Raw genomic sequence first — 21,577 nt, 5'->3', positions numbered from 1 at the left:
TGGGCTTTAGGAGTCTATGAGTGCCCGAACTGAATGTTTTATTTCCTGTGTCCCTCTAAAACTGGCCCCTCTTTCCATGTTTGCTACCTTGGCAAATGGCAGCACGGTCACTAACTGTCATCTATCCTAGAGACCTGGATGTCACCTTGCTGCTGGGCATCTAGACCGCCCACAAAAGGGACTCCATTCCCTCACGCGCTGTGAACCGGGCATTTGCAAAACCCTTGCCAGCAGAGGACCTTTCAAGACTTTTTCTTCTATTGAGCTCTGAAGCATCAGAGCACTTAGTTTTTCCCAAGGTTTTATTTTGAAAATTCTCAAACTTACAGAAAAGTTGAAAGAAGATCTCAGTAACGTGTATTCCTTTGCCTTGGTTGTTAACATTCTGCCATGTTTGAGTTCTGATTCCGTTTTTCTGAGTCGTTTGGAATAAGGCACAGATCTCAGGATACTCAGCAGATACTTCCCAAGAATAAGAATGTTCTACGTAAGTGCAATATGTTAGCTCACCTAAGGAAGGGGACATTTACTCATCTAATGTACAATCTATATTCAAATGCCTCTAGTTGTTCCCACAAGCCTGTTATGGTTATTTAAAAATTTCAGAAGTCCAGTATCCAATCAGAGTTTATACACATTGAATTTGGCTGTTGTGTCTCTTGAATCTTTTAAAAAATAGAACTGATGCCCCCCATTTTTTTTTACTCTGTTTTTCATTTGACTCTTTCTCGAGAGCCCAGGCTGGTTGCCTTGGGGACTGCCCCCCCCCCCACTCTGCTTTTGTTTGTTTCCTCCCGATTAGATTGGAGTGAAACCTGTCTGGCAGGAGTACAGCCCAGGTGAGACACCCTCCTGCCCTCCTGTCGGGAGCACGTCGGCCGTGGGAGGTTTGACTGGATGGTTAAGGGGTGCCCACCGAGACTCCTTTCTGGCACAAGATGTTCCAGGCTCACCTTTTATTTTCTTTGCCCTAACCCTGGAGTCAGCCATTTCTTCCCGGTGTCTTGTAGTGGGGAATTGTATTTATCAATCAAGAGCCAGTAACCAGGTGTGTGCTTTGCACTGGGCATCGTGCTTCTGGGTCCTTTCGATGAACGGACCTCAGAAATTTTGTCTAGAGACGCCTCCAGGCTTACCGATGCCACCAGTATAAACCCAAGATGACAGAGCTCGTTTGTGCTTCCCTGTGTTCTGTATTCATATTTCTGTTTCTCCAGCTATCCTGATTTCCAATAACTTTAATATACAGGGTGGGCGAAGGTAGGGTTACAGCTGTTTATATAGAAAAAGATACAGGCTGTGATTATCGCAATAGCTTTTTAAACTTAAAAGTGCACCATGAACCTCCTTTTGTCCACCCCTGTGTTTCCATATTTCTTCTATTCTACAATACACAGGCAACAGTTTTGTAATTTTACAGTTGATGCCACTGCCAATAACAAGCCCACTAAGTCAAGTTCAGGATGTCTTTGCAGCCCTCTTTCCCCCTAGAAACATATCTTTTTAGGGTGCACAGAATACTGGTTTTAAAAGTTTCTTGCGTTGTTGTTTTCTCTTTGAAGTCATGTTATGCATTTGATATATAGTTCATTTGTTTCACATTCGATTGAGGGTTTATTTCCATGATTTTAGTTTTTGAATATGTAAATTCTTTTCCTTGTTCAAAGGTCACAACCACAGAAAGGCCTACTCCCATCCGTAGCCCTCCGCCCACTCCGCTCCTCCGGTCTCTGGCCACCTCGGCTCCGCCTTCCTTCCCTCCGCGTTACCCTCCTCTCCTTTCCCGCTCCCTCACTTTCTTCCACGGCACCACGGCACCGGGTTTTCATTTTCCTTACTTCCTTACACAAAGGAGGTAACAGCATACACTCTCCTCATACCTTGATGTTTATTTTCATTAACAGGAGAAATTGCTTCATAGAGATTGTCCTCTTCTTTCGAAAATGGCTGCACGGCCCTGCATTGTGCGAATCGTTCCTTTTCTTCAACCAGCCTCCTGACTAAGGACACCTAGATTGTTTCTAGTGGTTTGCCGTCACAAAGAGCGCTGTGGTGGACAGCCTGGGTCACAGTCTGGTTCATATGGGTGGGAGGGCGGGCGTCTGCAGGATTAAATCCCAGAAACGAGACAGCTGGGTAAAAGGGTAAACACCTGTTTTGTCAGGTGTTGCCCGTTCCCCCCACAGCTGTTACATCATTCTGCGGTTCCACCAGGAGCGTGTGAGTGCACCTGGTTTCCCGCAACTCACGCATTCTGTGAGTGCTGTCAGACTTGTCAGCCTCGCAGGTGGCAGGGGGACCGGTGTAGTTTCAGCTTGTAATTCCCTTATAGGTGAAGAGGAGAATATTTTCTCTTCCTTTTTTACATTGCAAAAAGTTTTATGTCAATCACAATGGGGAATCAAATAAAGGAGAGGCAAGTTGAGCATAGTTTCATATATATGGGCCATGTGTACATTGTTTTCTGCAAACTGTTCAGGTCTTTTGCCCGTTTGTCTATCTTTTATTCCTCTTGATTTTTTCAAAAATTAATAATTCTAGAGAGAGAAAGGAAGGAGAAAGGGAAGGAGAGAAACATTGGTGTGAGACACATTGATCTGTTGCCTCTTGCACGTGCCTGACTGGGCACTGAACCCCAACCTAGGCATGTGCCCTGGCTGGGAATTAAACTGGCGAGCTTTTGGTTTTCAGGACAGTGGCCAACCCACTGAGCCACATCGGCCTGGGCTATTATTCCTTTTGATTTCTGAGAGCTCTTTATCTTGGAGGAAGATTTCTGTATCTCTTGCTTCCAATTTTCTCTATCTGCTCTGCCTTATTACCTTATCTAATTCCTATCACTTCTCACTTGGATTAGAACAGTTCACTCCTAAAGCTGATTTCTAGGCCTTTGCTCTTGGCCTTTTCTCATCCATTCTCTATGATGCTGCAACCATCTGGACATCGCTTCCTCAGGGAGCCCTTTGTTGACAGCCCTCCCCATCTCCCTTCCCAGAGCCCCATGAAGTAGCTTTGTCCCGTCACGCACCACTCTTCTTTTACCACTAGAGCACAGTTCCACGAGGGCCAGGGGGTGGCGGGGGCCTGGCTCCCTGTTGGTTCCCCTGGGCCCAACATGTCCCCGACACATAGTAGGTTCTCCATTTGTATTTTTTGAATAGATGGCCTGTACCAAGTCACCAGAGCCAGGTGAATACAGGAAGAAGTGGCTGAATGAATCCGTTGTTCTGGGCTTCATGGACCCGGACCAAGTTTCTGAAGGTTAAGTGCTTACTTTCAGAATTAATCAGGTGTCATTGCATTTCTATCCAGTGGGACATTCTTAGGTAGGATAACTTCAACTCCAACTGCCGGGCACTCTTGATCAGCAACGGGAGGCAGCTCTGGCATCAGAGTTATGCTCCTGTTGGTATTTGCTTGCTCATCAGAGGTTGATAAATGAGGCTGAAGGTAACAAGCTGTAACTTAGCTTCTCCAGGTTGGACTTGAACCACCACTGGTTAAAAGGCTCGGATTTCAGCCCTGAGAGTGCAGTGTCATTGCCAGGGATGAAGGACAGTAACTCGTGTCACAGGGAGACCTCTGGTCTTCTTCTCTTAGTCGTTATGTTTCAAGGGGAAAAAGGGAAATCAAATTGGATTAGAACAGAGAAATGCTGAGAACCCGACCAGAAACCTTGCGAGGAATCTGCACTCAGTGTGAAAACCCTCCACCAACTCAGGGGCCCACAGAAATCATGAGGGCAGCATTGCCCAGGGATTGAGATGCTGCCTGCAGCAGAGTAAGTAATCAGGTCTGGAGCTGGAGTAGTTAAGCCAACTGGATTAACCCCACTGCAGAATCACAGCAAACTGCTGCTGGGGAGAGTGGAGGAAGGCTTCCTGAGTCACTGAGAGCTTGTCCACTGTGAGCGAGTGCCCTGGGGAGAGGTGGAGCTTTGCTCCCGTCTGTTTGCACTGCTGTCCCAGGCTTCAGGTGGAGTTTGCACACAGTAGGTGCTCAGTGGGTTCTGCTGACCTGACCCTGGCAGGGTCACCTGCCTACCTGTTGACAATGCTCCACCATCATGGTCACCATTGCATTGCATGTTGGCAAATTTGGGGGACACCGTTTGCCAGGCCACTTTATCACTTTAATGAGGGCGTGGACGTAATTAGAGCAGGGTTCTTTGTGTAGCTAACTACAAATCAGTGGGTTGATTAGCTCTGCTGGCGGTTCCTGGTCTGCAGGGGAACTGATTTACGGCGATCTTGCCTCGCGCTGCTGATGCCCTCTGCACACCGGTATGCCAGGAGCACCCCATAGGGGCTCGATTTGAAGAGAGAAACCCAAGGTTCTTCCCAGAATGACACCCCCTGCCCCTTGCTGCAGTTTTCCTCTGGGCCAAGGACTTTCATTCCACAGGAGATCTGTTTGTTCTTCCTGTCACTTTATCCCCCAGGCTCGCGCTGACCTGAGACAAGTGACTAAGGGGAAATGGAGTATTTTCAGCCAGGGGCCACCACAGTTGCTGTATCAAGTATCTTTTAGGACAGTGGCTTTCATAACAGGTGTGTTTTTATTCCGGAAAAATGATGCACTGAGTTTAGAGTGATAGACTTTCCTTCCAAGAACATTCCCTTTCTCCCTCCCCTACCCCCAGCCCATTCTGCCAGCATGGTCTACAGTGATGCCACCTCCACATTTAATGTGGAGGGACCATTAAACCACAAACCAGGGGGCTGGGCTTCTAGTCTTCACTCTACTTGTTGTTTTGAACCCTCACTTGAGAATGTATTCACTGATTTCAGAGAGCGCAAAGGAGAGAGAGAGAGAGAAACATCAATTGGCTACCTCCCATATGTACCCCAACTGGGGATTGAACCAGCAACCTAGGTATGTGCCCTGATGAAGGATTGAACCTGTAACCTTTTTGGTGTACGGGAGGATGTTCCAACCAACTGAGCCACCCGGCCAGGGCTCCAGTCTGTCTTTTAATGAGTATGGGACCTCACGGAGCCATAGTTTGCTCCTCGAATGGGCATCAGCCCTGCGTCACCAGCCTGGGAGGGCTGGGGAAGGGGTCAGCGAGGTGATCTGAGAGTTGGACATTGGTGTGGTCCGCGCCGCTGTGGCACAGAGTGCGCTGCGCCCCGCGGCTCCCGCACTCTTTGGGCAGAGGAGTGAAGGAGGCGGCGCACAGAGGAAAGGGCAGCGGGCCGGGGATTTTCTAAGACGGCCCTTGCCATGCGGATCAGGTATTCTTTTCCACGCATGTACAACATCAATTTCACAAACATTTACATCCTTTCACACTTGCTCTTTTATCAAAGTGATACATATACATAGATTAAAATGTCGAACGGGACAGGAAGAAATATTGAAACCACGAGCCCCCCTCCCCCCACACCTTCACCCCATCTGTCTCCCGAGAAGGAACCATCCTTAGAGTTAGTTCCTCCTTCCACGTGTTCTCCTTTGTATTTATCCCTCCCTTTCTAATGGACGCAGTTTCCTTCTTCTTTCCAGATTTTCCACAGTTCGGTGACTCATCACTCTCTTTTCCTCAGTTCCCCGCAGTGGAATCACCTTACAGTTTTTGATTAAAGTAATTGTCAGTGTTTACTTTATTGTTACTGTGCAAGCAGTGCTCAACTCAAAACGTTCCCCCGCTGAATCTTACCTTCTTCCCCGAACCCGCTGTGCTGGTTTTGACACATGTTCTCAAATTCTTTGACCCTCCTCTTATCCAGAGCCAGGAGCCTGACCCCCTCTCTGCTTCAACGTGGTGACTTGATTCTAAGGAATAGATGGCAGCTGAAGGGACACTGCGCTGCCCCTGACGCTCAGCCGTAGAAGACATGGCTCCCTTCTCTGTCCTGGGAGAGAGCCCTGGGCTACGTAAGAAGTCTGGCTATTGTGAGGTGGTCATGCTGGAGAGGTCATGTGGAGAGTCCATGGAGAGAGAGAGAGAGGGGGTGATGCTGAGGGGCCCCAGGTGGTCCACCCCCAGCTAGATGAAGCTTCTTCCAGTAACCATCGCCCCAACCAAGTGAGGCGTGCCTAGCTGAGCCCAGTCATGGGAACTAATAATAATAAGTGATTGCTGCCGTTTTATGCCCTGAGCTGGGCAGGTTAGGCGATGGATAGGGGGATGACTGCTTTAATGGCAGGCTCCCCATCTCACTTGACCATGACTTCATACTTCAGGTTGCTTAGAACAGAAATCTTAGAGCATTTTGCACTCCTCTCTTTCTTTTATACCTCACATTCAATATGTCAAGAAATGTCTTGGCTCTGCCTTCAAAGTCTACCCAGAATCCAACCACCTGTTCCACTTCCAATGCTGGTACCCCAGTCCGAGCCTCTGTCTTCCTCACGGGCCAGCATTGCTGTCTTTCACTTTGATCGCTGCAATGGCCCTTCTAACTGCAATAGCACCTGCTTCTTCCTCTCCCCTTCCCCATGGTTTATTCTCAACACAACAGGCAGAATTGTCCTGCTGACCCACAGGCGAGATCCCATTCCTCCTTGGTGCAAAGCCCTAAGCAGCGGCTCCCATCCCACTCAGAGGGAAAGCAGAGTCCCCACAGCGGTCCCAGGCCCTGCGTATCCTGGCCCCTCTTCCCTCTCCGACAGCCTTTCCTTGTCTCCTCCCCTCCCCAGTTCTGCGCCAGCCTCACTTTCCTTTCTGGTCCTCGAATGCATTAGGCTCACTTGTACATTGGGTCCTTTGCATGAGTTTATTTCCTAGAATTAATCATTGCTTTTTGTAAGTATTACTTACTACAAAAAAAATAATTTGCTTCATGTATTTCCTGGAACTGAGTAATTTTTGTTTTTTATCTGTTTGGCATTCTGTATACCGCCTGCTAATTTGTTCCTCCAAGTGCTTCAACCTTCCAGATACTATTTCTACCTCCCCAAACAGGTCATTTCCTTTTGTTCCTTGGTGCCGCCCTCCTGGGGCCTGCTGCTCCCCGCTCCCCTCTGGGCTGTGGTCCCCCCTCAGCTGTTTTCCTGGCATCTCCTTCACCACCTTCCTGTTGTAAATCCCACGACTCCCAGTTCCACATCTTCTCCCTCATGTGACGTCCTCATGCGGCTGGTGTGCATCCCGCAGCAGCTATTAAAGAGAAGATACGCAGGTGAGGTAAAATTTGAGTCCTCACCTGTCTGAAATGGTCTATTCCACTTCCACACTTCACTGACCATCTGAATTCACCTGGTTACGAACAGCCTGCTCTGAAAACCACTCTCACACAGGAATTCAAAGGCATTGCTCTGTTATTTTCGAAACGGCGTATGGTTATTCACAAGTCTAATGCCATTTTGATCTTTTGTGGGGTTTTTTCTCTCTGGAGGCTTTGGAAATCTTTTCTTTATTTAGGGCATTCTAAAATCTGATGAAAAATCTTGGTGGGAGTCTTTATTCCCTGCGTCAGGTACTTAGTAGGACCTTTCAAACTAGAGACTCATGTCCTTCGGTTCTGGAAAATGGTGTTGTTTTTACTAGAATTTCCTCCCTTCCATTTCTTTTTCTCCTGTTTTCTCTTATAGGAGTCCTGTGAGTTGGCAACTGGACTCCCCGGACTGGGTCTCATTCTCGTTTTTCCTCAATTATTATTATTTTTAAGTTTCTTTGTCTTTTCGTTCTACTTTATCTCTCAAACTTCCCTTTAAGCAAGTATTTTATGCTTACTCTCCTTTAAAAATATTTCCAACATCTTGTTCTTGTTTTCTCATTAATCCCTTTAAAAAGAACAATCCAACTTGTTTCATGGACATGCTATCTTATTTTACTTCTGTGAATAGATTATTTCAAGGATTTTTCTTTCCACAGTTTTTTCCCGAATCATCTCTGTATCCTCTAGATGCTTTTTGTCTTGTTTTGTTTGGGTCTCCATCTTGCAGGTTGAACGAGTTCCTGAAATACTTGGTGACTGTGGGCTGCTTATTCTTGTCTAAGCCCGATTCACTGAAAAGATGAATGGAAGCTGGAGGGGGTGTGTGGGGCTTGTCCATGGGAAGGCTTCACTATGAGATGATCGGTCAGCAAACTGGCTTTTCAGTTAGGGTGGAACTCTAAAATGCCAGAATTCCGAGTTCTTCGGAGCCATTCAGTTATCCAGAGAGAACTCTGGATCTGCTGGCAGTGGGTGGGGCATGATGGGTGAGTGGAGAGGGCTTGGGTCAGCTGCCTGTGCTGCCTGCTAACTCACAAAAGCAGAAGAAGGAAGGTGCCCCCCCCCCACAGGCTTCCCCTGCCCCGGATTTTAGTGCCAGGCCTCATTTCTGCTAGCTATAGACCTTACGTCTCTGAGTCCTCAGAACTTAGAGTCCTCCAAGGCCAGTCCCCATCTGCTTGTTGGTCTTCTTGCCAGCAGGACCCTGGTAGTGATCCCCAGTTCCACCAAATCAGCTTCCATTCTCTCCACCTTCTAAATATGTCTGGAATTCTCTTAGCTACATTCTCTCTCTCTCTCCATGTATATAAACTTTCCTAACATTTGAGTGGGATTTTGAAGGGGGGAGTAAGCAACCTTCTATCCTTCCTCAGAAGTGGGTTGCCTTTTAATAACAAAATTGGCTGTACGGCTCAAAGATAGGGGGGCGCTGGTTGAAGTATCCAATTTGTACACAGGATGTACATTCTGGCTCATAATCCACACGTGCCTTACACGCAGGGTCAGCACGTTAAATTCCCAGGTGGTGGACGTGTACTCCCCTCATGGAGTTGTTATGAAGATTCTGTGAGCTAGGGTAAGGGAACCGCTTAGTGCAGTGCGGGGCACGTAAGCACTCAAGTGGTGGCGGTTGGGGATGTACGTGACTAAGGGCTCTGGGGGCTAAGCTGAACTTCTGATTCTCCTCTTCTCTGCCTGAAACAGGAAGCAGTCTTCAGAGGGCGTCTCCTGGGAAGTCCACCAGTCCGTGCCTCTCGGGGCCCTGTGGACTTGGGGGGGTGGGGCAGTGGGGAAATTTCTCTGGTCTCGGCTGCTCTGGCACTTTGCATAGATGCCAGAGCATCTGAGCATCTGGATGAGACATCCCAGCTCAGCCTGGGATATTCGTATTTCTTGGCATGAATCTGTCTCTTTGCAAACACAGTCCTTTTGTCTTTCCCCTTGGCCCTCTTCTAAAGTTTTCTTCTACCCGTTCCTGCCCATACGCATCTTTGTTAACAGTAAAGTCACTTGTTAATTTGCAGCTAAGAGACCTGGGTTTTGGTTCCATCTTTGCCATTAATTGCCTAGAAATAGTTCAGACTTAGGATCTAGATCTGATCTACCTGAATTTGAATCCCAACTCCACCATTGATTAGCCATGTCCATGGGCACGCAGGAAATCCTTTATGGGCCTTAGTTTCCTCATCTGTCTAATTATTATAATAAATAATAGTAGGACCTAACTCATAGGGCTGCCATGGGGATTAAAGAGATCACTCACATGCCCTGACCAGTGTGGCTCAGTGGGTTGGGTGTTTTCCCACATAGCGAAAGGTTGCCAGTTTGATTCCCTGTCAGGGCACATGCCTGGGTTGCGGGCTAGTCCCTAGTTGGAGTGTGTGTGAGAGGCAACCGATTGATGTTTCTCTCCCTCCCTCACCCTCTCTCTCTAAAAAAAAAAAAAAGCCCTGCCTGGGTATTCCCTGGTGAGGGCACATACCGATGAATGCGTAAGCAAGCAGTACAACAAATCGGTGTTCTTCTCTCTCTCTCCCTTCCTCTCTCTTTCTATAAAAACAATAAACAAATTTTAAAAAACCAAACAACAACAACACAACAAACAAGCTGTAACATTATTATCTTTCCCAATATAAACCCTCACACAAACTTTGCCACGCTGGGCACAATTGCAGGAGAGGACTCCTAGGGGTATGAAACTTGTCCAATGGCTGAGGCAGAGGAAATGTGATCTCCTTGATTCTGTTTGCAGCCTCTACTGGACCACATAGCAACAGAACAACATAGCAACTAACCGAAAGCCATTCCATTTTGTTCAAGTCAGTCAACTTGCATTTTTTAAAATGTCATTTCAACTTAAAAAAAAAAAAAACCTGCCCGAGTAGTTTTTATGTCATATAGACAAAATCCTTATGGTAAAAGTGGTATCTGATTTTTGTTTCTGCTCAGAGAATTCTCATCACAAATTTATAAATGAATCACAAACTCCCTCCCTTCTTGCTGGTCTATTATTTTATAAACCAGTTGCTAGATTGTTACCACAGTGCCCCCTAGTGGAATATAATGATTTCCTTGAATTTAGGTCGGTTTAGATTTCAAATAGCATCCCGTTTGTTATTTGCTGTTCATAGTATAAGAATTATTTGCAGATATAGCATAACCACGTATTTCACAAAACTCTTAAAATTACTTGTTTTATTTTCAATCCATTGAACAGTGAAGCTTGATTTTCACCATCTGAGATCCTATCTTCCGGCAGAGCAGTTCTACCTGGTGGGCACATCAGTCCTGTGCCTGCAGTTCCTCCAAGGTCAGAGAGCTGCTTTCAGATTAGCCCCCAGCAATTCTGGTGCAGTGGGCAGAGCAGGCTGCCCGGGGCACAGGCCCACTGCTCTGCACAGGGCTGCAGTTAGAACTCAGAGAAACTGCCTAAACTCATCCTTTTGTGCCAGTTCCTGTTCAGCTTCTCCCCAGCTGCATACAGGATGACCCCAAGGGGATGGTAATATGGTACCCCGGCATATGCCACTTCGACATAGGATAATTTTGAGCTGCTAATTGAGAGAAAAAAGCATGCAGAAAAAGTTCTCTGCCCTCCTCTTTCCTGCCTACAAGCAGAGCGTACATTCTCTTTTGAGGAGGGTGAACCCTCAGTGCTAGGAGGAGACTGACCCCCTAGCAAAGAGATTTGGGTCAGTTCCCCCCCAAGAGATTTGGGGGGGGCAATGTCACACCAAGATGAACCTGCAGAAACAGCCCTTCCTGTAATAACCCTCATCTTCCATTAATTTACCCATATATGTCTTAGTTACATTCCCACAATTTATCACCCCAAACCCACATCCCCTTTCCTTTGTCCTTCCCGCTATTTAGTGCCCTTTCTTAGAATGGTATTTAAGCCCTCAAGTCTAGTTGCTTCTTTGAGTTTTCACTTCTTTTTTGTGAAGCTCCTATGTGTGTAAAACATTAACATCCAGAAAATGGTATGCTTTTCCTCCCGCTAATCTTCGTCAGTTTCATGTGCAGGTCCCCAGGTACTGAACATAAGGGAATGGAGGCTAAATCTTCCCTCTTCTGCAATCCCAGGTGTGGCGTTAAGCATGGCAGGCGTGGGAGGTGGGTCAGCAGCCTTCGCTCTGCCCTCTAGGGAGCACCTTGCAGCTGGTTTGACCCTTGAATGTTGCTGCTCCTCCAATTCGGCAGCCTCAGCTGCTGTGCCTGACCAAAGGCCAAACACAAGAAACCAACCACCGAAAGAGCCCGGCGCATACTTCACTCTGCCTCTTCTTGACTTTCAAGTGGCTTTATGTGCTCTATGAAATGTTGATCCTCCAGGGTGAAATCCAAGCTGGATTATCCTCAGAGCTACCAGGGCCAGTGGTGATGGTGAGCAAGGAGGCACTAAATTTCTCCTCCTAAAATACAAGGGATCTATTCAATAGACTCACCGTCGCAGTACAAAAAGCTATTCTTGGATCAGATCAACAAAGGGAACTGGTCCAAGTGCAAGGACAATTTGAGATTTATGTTCTGTTTCCTGTGAAAAGTGAAACCCAGGGAAGACCACGGGTAGGAAAGCAGGCACTGCTGCAGGTACAGTGTCTTCAGCTAAAGTTCTGATTCAGCAGGTTTGTCATGGGGCCTAAGAACCTATATACCTGGGGGTTTTGATGCAGGTTGTTGGAGGCCCTCCCACACTCGGAGAGGCCCCGATGGAGTCTGCTGAGATCTCACAGCGGACACTATGGTAAGGGGCACAAGGCTGTGACAATAGAATAAAAGGAGAATGAATATATTTACGTTTTCCAGGGTTTGGCCTAATCTGACTTTGCTTGGCCCACGTAAATGCCAGCAGATAGGTATTGATAAACCATAAACACATATTTATCATTCTAAACTGTATTTTAAAACGGACATTAGAAAACAGTCGCTACTTATGCAATTAGCAAGTTTACAATTAATATTGAACACAATTGATTTTTTAACATCTAATTTTTACTATGCAATATTAATCTATCAATATCTTTCATAACTCATGCGATCAGGTGGTCCCTCAAACCTCAGCAGAGGCTCGGCCTGCACCTGCGTCCGTCGCTGTCTTCTCCTCCCGGAAACTGCATCTTCAGATCTAGCTGACGTGTTTCGTGATCCCCTCACTAGAACGGAGGCTGCTGCTGTACCCGGACATTCTCTGCCTCCGTGGGACAGTGTCCTGTACATGAAATCTGTTAAATGCAAAATGTAAATGAGAAAAAGATACCCTTAAGGAAAAAAAGCTTTTTTTTCTTGGAAGATTCTGGTATTTTCATTAGGAAACACAATTCAATGTAATCATATTTATAAATACTTTCTTGGCATTGGTTTGCTTAAAAATAAAAGCAAAGATTATGGCATGGTTATATTATTTCAGGTGCTTTTCTCGGTATTGTCCTAATTTCATCTTAAGGGCAGTTTTCAGTGACTATAACATACTATATACTGGTGATATGCTATGCATTTCCCTACAATTAACTTTAAAAAGAGATTGTTTTCTCGGGCATCATTTTCGCAGAAGTTCTGCGTCCTCCTCCCTCTGCAGCAGGAAGGTGTTTCCCCTAAGTCAGTGTGTGAGTGACTGGGAGAGAGTTGCTTTCTCTTACGAATGGACTCAAGGGCGGACTTGATTCTAGCAACTGTGGCACAGCGGCACAAACGTTTTCTTGCCCTCGCTCCTGCCGCCGGGAGCTGGGCAGGTCTCTTGAGGTCATGCTCTGCAAGTTCTACACCTTCCACAACGAGGAGATGGGGACAGATTAAAAAATATTTCTAATTAGTCCTGGCTGGTGTGGCTCAGTTGGTTGTAGCATCGCCCCAAGGACCAAAAGGAGCATGTTGGACTCCTGGTCAGGGCACATAACAGGTTGAAGGTTCAATCCCCGGTCAGGGCACGTATGAGAAGGGAACTGGTTGATGTTTCTCTCTTGCACTGATGTTTTTCTCTCTCTCTAAAAGGCAATGAAAAATGTCCTTGGCTGAGGATTAAAAAACATATTTCCAATTAAAAATATGAAAAAGGCAGTGTGTTTTGGTATATTCTTATTCAAATCACTTGACAGAAGACATGCTCTTGTTACATTAGATGCATGATACAGTCAAAATGAAACATTAATTCTTTAAGTAAAGACAAATTCAAAATTGCTTGTAAGGTAAATAAATGGATTTAAGAGATTGTAATAATCTTTTTTTCTGTGAATATCACTGGGTCTAATTCTTCATTCTCTAGATAAACAGGAAATCCATCTGACAAATCGAAGTGGAAAAACATTTTTGTCATGCAGGGGAAGCATATCATGGGATAAGAAATTGTTGTGAAGAAAAATTGTTCAGATGAATGAGCAAACTGGAAATAGCATGAGGGAAATGGAAATTATTAACAAATAACCAAATGGTTAAATTCTACAAGTAAAAAAAATGCAACATTAGAAATGCAAAACCACTGGATGAGCTTAAAGCAGAATGGAAATGACAAAAAAAGTCAATGAAATCAAGGTAGAATAGAAATTATCCAATCTGAAGAACACAGAGAAAAAATGCTGAAATAAATAAGGCATATCTTTAAAAAAAATGAATGCCCCATGGGAGAGGAATGGGCAGATCGGGAGTGGGAGAGAGATTTACTTCTCACTCCATACTATTTACATTTTAAATCTGCAGCATGTTACCTATTTAAATAGAAAACAGACTTCCGCCAAGATGGAGGCATAAGTGGGTACACCGTGCTTCCTCACACAACCAAGTTTAGAGACAACTAAATATTAGCAACAGAAAACACAGCCAGAACACAGAAAATTGAACTTTTCGGAAGTCTGATAACAACAAATTCTTCAGCCTGACTGGTAAGAGGGGCAAAACCAGCAGCTGGCAGAGCGGGGTTGCATAGGAAAACTCGGTCGGACTGACTTGGGCTCACGGAACCCAGGCGCAGGGCTGGACCTGGTGAGTGACCCAGCGAGCGGCCGAGGGGAAACAGCGAGGGAGCAGGGCTGTGGGTTGACTGGTCGCGCATTCGTGCGAGGGTGGACAGGCGAGGTTGTGGGTGATTGGACGGGACCCAGTGGACCCCAGGGGCGGATGGCAACAGAGGGCGCCGCCATTTCCCCGCTCTGACCCTGCCTCCACATACATCGTCATAACCCAGCGACTCTGAGTGGCCCCGCCCTGGTGAACCACCTAAGGCGCTGCTCCTCACCCAGTGGTACGAAACAGCAGAGGGGGCCGCCATTTCCCCGCTCTGACCACGCCCCCACATACAGCATCACAACCCAGCGACCTGAGAGTCCAAGGCTCCGCTCCTCATATTTAATAGGCGTGAACAGACCAAAAATGGCTCAAGAAGATCTCAAAGCCCCAGAGCCTATAAATCTAAGCGATGAAGAAATAGCAAAACTCTCAGATGCAAAGTTTAAAACACTGGTGATCAGGATCCTCACAGAACTGGTCGATTATAGCCACAAATTAGAGAAACATATGAAGGCGAAACTAATTGAAATGAATGGAATTGCACAAGAAAACAATAACGATGAAAAGGAAACTGGGACTCAAATCAATGGAGTGGACCAGAAGAAAGCAAATAATGGCCAAACAGAAAAGAGTTGAAGAAGCAAGAATTAAAAAAAATGAGGAGAGTCTTAGGAACCTCCAGGACATCTTTAAATGCCCCAACATCCGAATTATAGGGGTACCAGAAGGGGGAAAGGAACAGCCACCAGTGGAAAACTTATTTGAACAAATAATAAAGGAGAATTTCCCCAATCTGGCAAAGGAAATAGACTTCCAGGAAATCCAGGAAGCTCAGAGAGTCCCAAAGAAGTTGGGCCCAAGAAGAAACACACCAAGGCACATCATCATTACATTAGCCAAGATTAAAATGAAGGAGAGAATCCTAGAAGCAGCAAGAGCTAAGGGGACAGTCACCTACAAAGGAGTTCCCATCAGACTGTCAGCAGATTTCTCAAAAGAGACCTTACAGGCAAGAAGGGGCTGGAAAGAGGTATTCCAAGTCATGAAATCCAAAAACCTACAACCAAGATTGCTCTATCCAGCAAATCTTTCATTTAGAATGGAAGGACAGATAAAGTGCTTCTCAGATAAGATCAAATTCAAGGAGTTCATCATCACCAAGCCCTTATTAAATGAAATGTTAAAGGGACTTATCTAAGAAAAAGAAGTTAAAAAAAATGAACAGTGAAAGGACAGCAAACTCACAGTTATTAACAACCACACCTAAAACAAAAGCAAACTAAAAGGACAGCCAGATCAGGAGTGGAAACATAGAAATGAAGATCTCAAGGAGGGTTAGCAACAGGGGAATGGGAGGAGAGAAAGGGGGAAAAGGTACAGAAAATAAGTAGCATAGACAGTAGATAGAAAATAGATGGGGGGAGGGTAAGAATAGTAGGGGAAATATAGAATCTAAATAACTTGAGACACATGGTCATAAACTAAAGGAGGGTAATGGTGGGGACGGGGGGTAGGGTAGAGGGGAATGAAGGGGGGAATAGAACAACTGTAATGGCATAATCAATAAAAAATAAATGAAAAATTAAAAAACATAAATAGAAAATAGATACATAGTGTATTCATAAGCCCCAGCACTGCCCTGGTGGTTCTGACCAAATAGGTCTAAGACATATTTTTTAAGTTTTTAGTTGATGTTGATATGAATTTCTGGTTCGGCACCACTGTCCTGTGGTATATGCTGCTTGTTTCACTTGTCTGATGCAACATACTGCCTTGTAAATGAGTGTTCCTCTGAGTATGTTAAAACCCCCAGCATCTGAAAGAAAAAGGACATAACACAGGTATTGGGCACCTGCCAGGTGACAGCACTTTGTGCACATTATTTCCTGTAATCCACATAGTGCCAGATGAAGCTGCCATCTTGAAGAGGAGGGACGGTTACCATTTTCTTGAGTCGCATTGGCAAAGCACCGCTGGGGTTCTGTCATGACCCAGCAGTCGCGGCTGTTGGGGGAGGGGAGCCTGTAATCAAGGCTGCCCAGGGTGTTGTGGGCTGTGGGGAGCAGCTTCCAGCAGAGCCCCCACAGGCAGATGGGCGGCATTCACGGGCTTGCCCACGCAGCCCACTTTCCCGCATACAGAACATGGTGAAGGACACAGCATGGCCATGATATGGTCTGAGCCGCAGACTTTGGAAGGCAGATACGGGCTAGATGCCTGGCCAGATTCAGGAAAGGGCTCAGTCAGGCCTCTGACACTGTACACTGTCACTTCGGACTGCCTTGAAAATGACAGCCTGTTCTTGTGAGCACGTGAGGGAGTGCGGTGCTCGCGTGGTGGGCACAGCGGCGAGATTACAAGCTCTGGAGCCCGGTCCTTAAAATCCCGGTTTTGGCCAAGAGAATGCAAAGAAGATGTGTTACAGGAAAATGAAGCAACCAGACACCGAGGGATTCTGGAGTACGAGGTTTATTAACGTGCACAGGCCCATAGGAGCCAGTCTCCAAATTCTGAGCCCCGAACAAAGGATTCTTGGGGTTTATATAGCCTATGGGGTCTTCCTGTCTACGTAGCAAAGCGGGATACAGAAGCGGAATGCGGAAGTTAGTTCTGGCTATAAGGCTCCCTATACCCAGTGGCAGAAGCAGAGGATAAAGGCTAAATGTGGAAATTAGTTCTAACTTCGGGGGTGCTAGTCCTAGCCCTTGTGAATATCCTGCTGTTTGCTTTTCCCAGAGGGCCCTATTGCTCTTCCTAGGGTGCTTGGGGTTTGGGTAAACAAAGGTTCTTCAAAGCTTCCCATATCAGCAGAGGGGGAGCTGGGATTCCATGTATAGTACAGTGCCAGCTTCAGTGGCTGTTATTTTTCTTTTATTAAAATTAGACACTATTGATTATGCTATTACAGTAGTTCTGATTTTTCCCCTTGTGCTCCCTCTACCAAGCACCCCCACTCCCTCAGACGACCCCCACAAATGTTCATGTCCATGGGTCATGCGTATAAGTTCTCCGGCTGCTCCACCTCCTGTATGGTACTGTACATCCCCATGGCTATTCTGTAACTGCCTATTTGTACTTCTTAATCCCCTCACCTCTTCACCCATTCCCCATTCCTCCTCTCATCTGGAAACCATCAAAACCCTGTCCCAATAATTATTCTGTCTCTGTTCTTCTGGTTTGCTGAGTTTGCTTTTTAGATTCAGTTGTTGATAGATATGTATTTTTGTCACTTTATTGTTCATAGTTTTTAAAAATTTTTTATTCATTTATCTTTAGAGGAGAAGGGGAGGAGAGAGGGAGAGAAATATCAAAGTATGGTTGCCTCTCTTGTGTCCCCTCCTGGGAACTGGCCTGAACCCAGGCATGTGCCCTGACTGGGAATCGAACCGTGATTGTCTGGTTCGCAGGCCCGCGCTCAATCCACTGAGCTACACCAGCCAGGGCTTATTGTTTATCATTTTGATCTTCTTCCTTTTCTTAACTAAGTCCCTTTAACATTTCATATAATAATGATTTGGTGATGATGAACTCCTTTAGGGTTTTTTTGTCTGCGAAGTTCTTTACCTGTCCTTTGATTCTAAATGATAGCTTTGCCGAATATAGTAATCTTGGCTGTAGGCCCCGCTTTCCATGACTTTGAATATTATCTGCCAATCCCTCTAGCCTGCAAAGTTTCTTTTGATAAATCAGCTGACAGTCTTACGGGAACTCCCCTGTAGGTAACTACTTTTCTCTTGCTCCTTTTAAGATTCTTTCTTCATCTTTAACCTTTGGCATTTTAATTATGATATATCTTAGAGTGGGCCTCTTTGCATCCATCTTGTTTGGGACTCTCTGTGCTTCCTGGACTTGGATGTCTATTTCCTTCACCAAATTAGGAAAGTTTTCTTTCATTATATTTTCCAATAGATTTCCAATTTCTTGCTCTTTCTGTTCTCCTTCTTACACCCTTATAATGCTAATGTTGGTGATGTGGGGGTGGGGTCCTAGAGGGAACAATGGCACTTGCTCTGCTCTCTGTCAGATCTCAGTCCCTTCTGCCTCTTCCCCCAAGTAAATCGGGCCCTTCTGGTGCTGATTCCCAGGTGGGTGGGCTTGTGTATGTTCTAGGACCCTGTGCGTCTCTCCAACGAACTCTCCTGTGAGGCTGGGAGTCTTTCCCTGCACCTCAACCCCCACAATTGTTTTCAATTGGTGTTTGGGGCTTTGTTTCCCGGAGATGGGACCCTGGGTTGTGAGATGTGTCTTGATTCCCAGTTATCTGCGCGTGAATGTGGGACAACTGCCCAGTCAGCCAGCTACCTTGCATACAGTGCCCCACTTCTCAATCGTCGACTTGCTGGGTCTGCCCGTTGCCACTCCACACCAAGGGACTGCCAGCTGCTGCCTGGGTGCCCAGGGTCTGCCTGGTGCCGTCTCGCGCGCCCAGGGTGTCTTGCACACCCGGTGTCACCACTTCCTGTGCCGCGACTCCTCTCCATTCAGCTGCTCAACTCCGCTCCGCCTACCGGTCTGGATGAATGTGTCTATTTCAGCTTCTTGACTGTCTGACTTCCATACGGTTCAATTTTTTGTCAGTTCTGGTTGTTATTTTGTTTCTAAATTGTTGTTGTCCTTATTGTGGTTGTGAGAGGAGGCACGGTGTGTCTATCTACACCTCCATCTTGGACAGAAGTCAATGCCTACTATTTTTTGGAGTCAGTAGTTGTGGGGATTTATTTTCCTGGCACTGGGACCATGGGGTGGGGGTCTCATGTGGGGTTGGGACTCCTTGCTCTCAAGATATCCCTCCTGAATTTTCATCCATCACACATGGGTATGGAACCAGCCCCTTCTGCATCTGTGCCCCTCCTACCGGTTTGGATGGATGTGGTTTCTTTAATTCTGTAGTTGTCAGACTTCGATTCAACTCAATTTCTGACGTTTCTGAGTGATGGTTGTTCTATATTTAAGTTGTGATTTTGATGTGGCTGTGCGAAGAGGTGAGCCATGTCTGCCTACACCACCATCTTAACCAGAAGTACCACTATTATTTTTCTTTATTGAAGAAAGTTAGCTGCATAATAATAAAAAAATCCTGCAGATAAGTAGTACAAAGGATATAATTTTTCAGAGTTGCAAATTTAATGTATTCTCCAGCCAGAACTGATTCTAGAGCTCATAAGAATTAGTGAGAAATTTTAGTTTCAAATTTAGAATGAACATCTCTCATTCCTTGTCATAACTATAAATGTCAGACAAATAATACCCTAAATTTAAGGAGCACTAAAGCTAGTTGGCTCTCTTGTGATTTCACTGTTGCATTGTGACAAGAGACAGTGTCCCAACAGGTAGCCTGAGCCTTGCCTGGCATTGATTAAAGGCAGCATAAATGTCCTCACTGGGACAATTTCATATGAATAGACACACACAGGCCTGAATTTAAAAAAAGCTCTACTGAATAAACCCTTCCTAACCAAAGATACTTTTAGGTGTAGTTGAAAAATATAAAAATATGACCAAGCTGGTTTTAGTCTGAGGTCTACAAAATGGTGGTTGGCTCCAATGAGCTAAATGGGCATACATGACACATTTGACTGAACATATTTTTATGACAGTTTTAAAAATAAAGGGTTTGAAATAAAAGTCAAACATTTGTGGAACCACTGAGCTACCTCTCCAGAGCCCTGGAATTCTGGGGTTACATAGTGCCCATCTCATTTTGCAAAGGAGAAAATGAGGTCCAGAGTGGGGATGTGGCTGTCTCAAGGGGTCAGCGGCACACGCCTGACAGGGAGCCCACCTCTACACTGCTGGCCCCGGGCTCCTGCCACTCTGCCTGTCCTTGGCAGTTCATCTCAGGCTCTGCTAACGGCCATGCTTGAGTCCATTGTGCCGCTACAATCAAAAGTCCTTGTTCAGGGTATTTTGATGCTAAAAAGTCGTCCTATAAAACTTACTCCATTAAAATAATTGTCCCCTTCTGGTACAGGACTATTACACACAATTTTGGACTAGAGGTAAACTGAAACAAATTAAGAGGAGGCAGGATATAATGATGGAAGGCTAGAGCTACTATGTCAAAAACCAAGCTCTGCACACTGAGTAAGACAGAGCAGAAGGATGAGTTTGTCTTTAAGGCTTTCGACCCACATGCCAGGAAACTCAGGGTTAGAGGAGGGGATAAAGAGGGAAGTTTTTCTTTGACTTTTTCAGCTGATTCGTTGCCTAGTGTTCTTTCTTATTTGGGTCAGGGTAGTTGAATCAGGGAAACAAGGAGTCCAGAAATTATGTAAACAGATCTAGAGTTTGGGGATTGGCTGGTGTCCTCTGCTAATTTCCGAGAAGAGCTGTAAATTCCTGTAAGGTTAGGTTAAGTTTCCTTTATGTGCCTGCGTTGACCATCTCTATGTTGTCTTTGACATAAGTGACTCCATTTTAGTTTCGTTCTACAGCTGTCATATGAAGAGTTGAAGGAACCTACATATTTAGTCTGGAAAAGAGAATTCTTAGAGGATAAAGGTCAAATGTTTTAAAATACCTTAAACTTGTTCATGTATAGGAAAAAGCAGATTTATTCTGTATGGCCCAAGATGTAAACTAGTATCCATAGACAGAAATTATAGAAAGGCCTTTCCAGCTCAGCAGCCCAAAGAAGGTGGCTTTGGAGGTGATGAATTTCCCATCACTGGGAGTGTTCAAACATTGGACAACCATTTGACAGGAATGTTATAGAGGGCATTTCAACATCAGACTGTACCAAATAACCTTTTAAGGGTTTTTTTTTTTTGCCATATCAAGAGTCAGATTCTTTAAAAAGTAGCTCAAAAATTCAAAAGTGGCCCTGAGCATGTGGTTCAGTCAGTCAGCATGCTCATCAGCACACCAAAAGGTTGTGCGTTTGGTTCCTGGTTAGGGATGGGGGCGTGTACCCAAGGCAGTCAATTGATGTTTCTCTCTCACATTGATGTTTTTCTCTCTTTCTCTCTCCCCCTTCCTCTCTCTCTAAAATCAATAAACATATCCTCGGGTGAGGATTTAAAAAAACTCAAGAGTAAGTATGGAGGCAAGAAGGGGCTGGACAGAGGTATTCCAAATCATGAAATCCAAAGACCTACATCCAAGATTGCTCTATCCAGCAAAACTTTCATTTAGAATGGAAGGACAGATAAAGTGCTTCTCAGATAAGACCAAATTCAAGGAGTTCATCATCACCAAGCCCTTACTATATGAAATGTTAAAGGGACTTACCTAAGAAAAAGAAGATAAAAAAGATGAACAGTGAAAGGACAGCAAACTCACAGTTATTAAGAACCACACCTAAAACAAAAGCAAACTAAGAGGATAGCTAGATCAGGAGCAGAACCATAGAAATGAAGACCACATGGAGGGTTAGCAACAGGGGAGTGGGAGGAGGGGAAGGGGGGGAGAAG

The sequence above is a fragment of the Artibeus jamaicensis genome, unplaced genomic scaffold (assembly GCF_021234435.1).
Source record: "Artibeus jamaicensis isolate MK-2021 breed Jamaican fruit bat unplaced genomic scaffold, CSHL_Jam_final contig_777, whole genome shotgun sequence".
Lineage (NCBI taxonomy): Eukaryota > Metazoa > Chordata > Mammalia > Chiroptera > Phyllostomidae > Artibeus > Artibeus jamaicensis.
This window is presented reverse-complemented; position numbering follows the sequence as displayed.